This window comes from Vicia villosa, unplaced genomic scaffold, assembly GCF_029867415.1.
Source record: "Vicia villosa cultivar HV-30 ecotype Madison, WI unplaced genomic scaffold, Vvil1.0 ctg.000799F_1_1, whole genome shotgun sequence".
Classification (NCBI taxonomy): domain Eukaryota; kingdom Viridiplantae; phylum Streptophyta; class Magnoliopsida; order Fabales; family Fabaceae; genus Vicia; species Vicia villosa.
Genome location: NW_026705354.1, coordinates 337933 through 344876, shown reverse-complemented (window position 1 = coordinate 344876; position 6944 = coordinate 337933).

Below are 6944 nucleotides of genomic sequence, written 5' to 3'. Positions count from 1 at the left end.
TAGAGTACAAACAGTACAATACTACAAAAATACTAAAGTACCCTTACTACTAAACAGCTAAGCTAATGGGACCCAGAAGATAACATCTTCTGGTCAACAACATCTTCTGAGTAACAATCAGAAGATCAGCCCACATCAGAACATCAGAAACATCTGCTTCTGATTAACAACCTCTTCTGAATATTGAATTACTCTTCAATAAACACAAGTGTATGCCTTAACCGAAAAGGTTTCTTACTACATGAAAAAAATGATGTGTAAATTAAAGAAGCAAATATATGGACTTATCGTTCTATATGCTTACATGATTAATAGTTTTAGTGATAACAAATGAGGTCAAAGTAAGATATCATAAATATCATTAAAGATTGAATAAATATTAACTTAAAAGAAAAATCAATAAGTTTTTGATGAATAACTTAAAAGAATCAATTGTAAAAGAACAAACATAAAAAAAAAAACGAACTTATCTGCTAAAAGTCTGCCATTTGATATTATGTTCAAGTTTCTTATCTTTCTAGAATCTTTTATATAAATTAAGTGTTTGACTCTCCAAGTACTAAAATCATATCACACACTCATAAAAAGATGGAATAATCATACATTACCCCATTGCCATATAGGCGAGCTTCGGATAACCCCCTTATAATTTTTTTTATTACCCCCTTTAATTTTAGGGTACCCCCTAAACGTGTAAAAAACTGTGAAAAACCAGGGGGTAAATCAAAAAAACAATTTTACAGGGGACATAGAGGGCAAAAACATAGAACTTTTCATATTTTAAGGGGATAATCCAAAAAAAAAAATTATAGGGGGTAGCCCGAATCTCACCTATATGGCGGGGGGATAAATCACTATTAATCCTAAAAAGATTTTTAAAATCTTCATCTTTTTCATCTTCTTCTAAATATCACTTTGAAAATTTCCAAACTTTTGTAAAATGAAGTATAATCGATTAGGAAGTTTGTATAAAGCAAAATTTGGTTTGTAATCAATTATGAGTCAACAAAATTTCAATAATCGATTATGAATAGCTAGTAATTGATTATGCTTCTAATTCAGCAAAAAAATTCTTACATGTTAGGTCATAATTAATTATAGTCCTAACCTAACCAACTATGGACAGGAATAGGTCTTTTCAAAGTTTTCGAATTTATCGAAATCTTTTACTATAAAAAAAAGCCATCTGTTCATTTTAAAATACACAAATTTTTCTAAAAATTACTCCTTATCCTCTTCTCTCGTGGTTTTGAGATGAACCAAAATAAAAGTCGGTGTGTTTTTTTCTAATCTCTCAACTTTTTTTTTCTTATTTTTATATCCCTTTCTTAAAATCAATCTAAGAGATTTGTTAACCAAATATTTACCACCATTCTAGACATTTGCTGGCCATGTTGAAAGAATGACCACTATGTATGAATATGTATGAATGTTTGTTAAGATTTTTTGTGTCTTAAGCCATGAAAGCCACAAATTATAGTATCATTTAAAATTGTTTGAGTTGAATTGTTTATGATACAAAGAAGAAATCAAATTGATGGATAATTTATATAATTTCAAAGATGAGCTCAATTTAAGTTTATATGACGACTTGGTAACTTTTATTATGATGCACAATTATGGTTAAGTCATCATGTGAGTTAAACATGAGTTAAGTGAGAGAATAATTCTAGGTTATTTAACAATTTATATGACTTCATGTAATTAATATCTTAACTTTAAATTAAAGATGGTTTAATGTGATGGTTGATTAGTTTAATGATGATCAAAACTTTATTTTGAATGCAAAATATTAAATCTCTCCCTCTCTCTTCATAAAGACACAATAAGTGTTATAAAACCAATGAGAACTAAAAAAGAACACATAAGGAGAAAATTGCTTAACAAACTTTTGTTCTATAATAGAAAGCATCTTATTCACCATCAAAAATACAAGAAAAGGAAGAAAGAGAATTCAGAATTTTTTTGCAAAATAAAGAACTAAGAACACTAAAGAAAATCAGAATCCTAATGTTAAAATCCTTAAACATTTTTTTTTTGCTAACAAGGAATTGTTTTTATATATACAAAACCTATAAGCTACTTTTTTGTGATCTGGATTTTAACCTTTCAGGGTCTCAATAGTTCATTAGATATCAAGACCTATAAATTTTAATACACAACTAAAATTAAAGATAGACCAGAACTCTAGCTGATCAATAAAGATGTGAACTGTTTATTTAATTTGTTGACCAATAAAGAGATTTAAATTCATGTTAGGTTTCATTAATTCATAATGATTTCTCATAATATGTTTGTTAACATTAATGCATGACTCTAGTACTAGTTACTAGTATCAGATTGAGATTTATTGTAACACCAGAAACTCGTAATAAATCGGAAAAATCAAACCGCGCTAATAGACTATACTCAAATCGAAATGAAATATAAGATCCGAAAAATCAAATGTAAGGTTTAAAATATAGACCAGATACATTCGATAAAAGGACAAACTAAACTAAAGAAAGCGAAATCGATACCAATGATGTATGATATATTGATTATGAAGATATGGTGGTTCAAGTGCTAGTATTTGTTGTCAGAAACCTGCATATAACATCATCATGATGATGATGACATCAATTGATTATCCATATGAGATTCTTCTAAGAAAAATGAATGTTAGTGCAACAGATTATATGTACACAAAGGTACATGATTGTCTCATGATGCATAAAGGAATGGTCCAAATTGAAAAAGCTGCAGTAGTCATATATATACACTAGCAAGATAGATATATGAGGAAATTAAGTACATTGAGATATTGGGAATCTACAATGACTTCATCAATGGAATAGTTTTTTTGTCCCATTTTCAGCTTCAATTCCTCCTCAGTAATCAACAGATTCATCAATTAAGCTTATAACAAAATTGATTTTAGATCTTTGAACAAAAAGAGGAAAGCTGAAAAGAGCCTTGATTGGAAGAAAAAAAACCCTATAATTTCACAAACACCAAGAAAAAGAAACACTGATAAAGTTAGATCTTGTTCATGAATGCATTGCACTGTTCAGAAATCTATTCAATTTCTTCATCTACTTTACAAATTGTTCAATTTCTTCATCTACTTTACAGAAGAAAAAAAAATAAGAAACAAAGCATAAAAACATGAATCAATTAGTTAGGGCATGAAAATTATAAGAGAAAGAGAAAAAAGAAAAGAAAGGTATGAACATGCAGCCAACAACTAGGTGAAACTGCCACATGATCTGATCTTTCCCCTAAAAAAGGAGGCAAGTTAAGATCATGCTGGCAGCTTCAACTTGTTGTGGTGAATGATGGAAATTAAACAACAACAACAACAAATTCCAAAAGCTTGTTTATTGTGATGATGATGATGTGAAATTTGAGACTTGAAGGGAAAGGTTTTATATATCTAGGGTTTGGAATTTGGATGGATGAAGAAGAGATTAGGAAGAGGCACTATTATATATAGAGGAGTTGAAGGGAAAGAAGAAGAAAAATAGTGTTTAATTTATTTTTTTATTTCTATTGAAATTTATCTTTTTTTTAACTTTTAATATTTGTTTTGTATAAGTAATAGAATATTAAGAATAAGATATTAAAAAGAAGAAGAAAAAAAAAGTGGTCCCTATATTGAGATTGAGATGCAAATTGAATATTGTCACGCCAAGCCATGCAGTTTAGAGATAGAGAAGGATAGTGAGTGTTTTTGTATATATATTACAAAAGATCATTAATAGCTTTTGAGCTAAGATACAAAGGTAGTGGGGGACTCTTACATGTTTTTTCTCTCTATTTCTATGCATGCTTTTAAATGGTTTTTTCTTTAGGTTACTTGAATAATTTATACTATAATATTAATAAAAATTAGTGATATGAATAAATTTGTAAATAAAATGAAAATTAGTTTATAGTTGCTATGAAAATTTATTAATGTGATAAAAAAAATTTGTTGGATGAATTATTTATAATTTTTTTTAAAATTAATACACACCGTTTTAAATTGAGTGTCTATGATCGCGTGATCGCTCTTGTGACCATATTATAAATGATTTTTAGGTTTTTGTAGTCAAGAGTGAAATCTTATGAAGTTATTAATTTATCTATTATTTTATAAGCAAGAGATATATAAAGAGAGTATTAGGGATACTCTAATCCGCTTATAAAGACTGAGGAACAAAGCTCGGGACAACCTACCAACTAAAACTTAGCGAATAAACAACAAATGTTCTTTGCAAAACTCGTAAAAGGTACACTTTGTAGTAGAAATATTTTCAATCTAAAACCATTTCCAAACAAACAACTTAATCTCCCACCCTATGTCGGAAACAGAAAAATTACAATCATTAAAAATAATTTTGCTCCTAATACGCCAAATGCTCCACACCACCGTCAGCCAAATAGAACACGCCTTGCCTTTTGAGACCCTAATTTCCTACCTTCGACAAACCAATTCTTCAAGGATAACCAAAATAAACGATCAACCTCAAAAGAAAAACCACACCACATAAAAATGTCCCTCCAAATCAATTTAACAAAAGAACATTTCAAAAAAAATATGGGCAACTGATTCGACCTCAGCTGAGCAGAAGGAACACAGAATCAGATAAAGAGTAAATAATACCTCTGTGGAAGAAATGATCCTTCAAAGGGAGCCTATTCCACAAACATCTCCAACCGAAAGCTTTGATTCTATAAGGAACTTGAGCTTTCCAAATATCTCGAACAACCGATGAAGGACCGTTATCAAGATCATCAACTGAGCGTAAATTAATTGAACAAAACCTCGTACCCATACTTTTTGTCGAGTAACCCGCCTCCCGATCCGGCTGCCACTTGACCCCGTCAGCAATCGAGGAGAGCATGTTCAAACGCAACCGGGGCTGCTAAACAGACACCGCCACAGCCGCGGAAAATTTCATCACTTATTTATAATATTTTAATAATATTTAATAAAGACTTGGTTTAAAGGTCTTTTTATTTTTGTCTTTGCATATAAGCTCTTCTTAAATCTAATATGAGCTCAAGGTTGGTTAATTTAAGTTAGTTGGACTCCTTTAAAAGTTATTGTTTTTTCTTTGTAAATTTTTTTAGTTAAGTTTCTTTGAGAGTAAATTTGATTAAGCAAGATAGGTGTTTAACTCGTTTTATTCAACTCAATAGATGCTTCATGTGATTTGAGTGGTGGCCTAATAGAGTCGATATCGCAATTTGTTTCTTGTGGTATAGTGACTTTATTGTGATATAAGATATTTAAGTGATTGGGATTTCGAGGTAGTTCCATACACTCTTCAAGGTGCTTAAAACGATAGATGAGACATTTTAAACTACAATGGATTTATAATGATTTGGCTTTGGGTTGTATGGTCCATTCAAAAATATGTTGTTTTTTTATAAATAAAAAAAACTATAAATCGTAAAGGATTAGAAGATAAGATTATCTTTTAGTCGGGTAAGTGATATTTTGAGCTAATTATTTTAAAATATTACTATACTGGTACAATTTTATAACTTTGGACTAACTATTTTAGGTATAAAAGAATGGCATCAATTTGAATATAGTTACCTAAACATAATTTACATGCAATTGATAAATAATTAAATAAACATTTAAAAATACTTTTGTGTCTTAATTTAGTGACTAAATATTCTTCTTTTAAAGATGAATATATGGGATGTCAAAGATTAAATTCGAGTTTATGCAATAAGATGTCTTCAACTAAGTTGGCTTAATTGAATGTTAGCAATTTCATTGTTTATACTAGTTTCCTTTTCTTTCTTTTTTCACAAAATCTTTTCTACTTTACAAAATAACAGTTTTCTTTTCTTTATTATGTAGGCAAATCATTCTAGGTTTTTTTTTCTGAAATAACATGTTATCAGCCAAGCAAGTTATGAGCAGCAAGTTATTTTTTGAACTAACATATACTATTTATATTTTTGGATAATATTTAATCGTATAGTTTTTATGGAAAGACTTAAAATGAAGAAATATACTTTATAATGGTAATCTCATATTTAACAAATGAATCTGAACTGTTTTATGAATTGAATACATATGTTAGAAATTAAAAATAAAAAAAAATCATTATAAAGTATATTTCTTCATTATAAGATAAATGGATTTTCATATTTCACAAACAAATCATTATAAACTATTTTTCTAAATATTTTATTTTTTATGGTATAAAATAATATTTGTTTGTATATATATATGTGACATGAACCAAAGGAAAATGGTACATGTGTAAGAGAGGGGACCATTTGCATGGCTAGATAGGAAATGCATTACTTGATACACATCATCAAAGCATAAATAAGAAAGAGCATCTCTTAACTCAACAACAGTTTCAAGTAGCTTTATTTTTTACTCTTTTGCGAATTTTTCTATTTGTCGAAAACTTGCTTCTGATGTATAAGGTAGGTGACAGCTGCACATGTATACCATATAATAGAAAAATTTGATACTATTGGTGATTAAGAAAATGACATGTTAGTTAGAAAATTAAATGCTATCTTCAAACCCTTTTTACTTGTTTTAGTTTGAGCTAGTGACATGATAGATGGAAAGCATATATGTCATTATCTATTTTATAGATATATGGTGTGGGAAAGAAAAAAGAAACTGCATCATAATATATACAGCATTGATTCTACCACACATCTCTTTTTTAATTCCTTACATAAGCTAATTAGGTATTTGGTTTCAATTTTCGTTACTCTTTTCTATTGCTTTTGGCGTTTGCAAAATCAATGTTTAATTTATGTCACTGTTAAAAAAATATAAATATTTATGATGTTCTTCATTAAATATTGAGCTTACATGAAGAAATTTTCGTAATGTTCTAAAATAAATACAAAATATTATAGATTTAACAACAAGAGAAAATTGTTTGCTGGACAATTTTATAGGAACTGAAAATTGCACGCAAAATATAAAA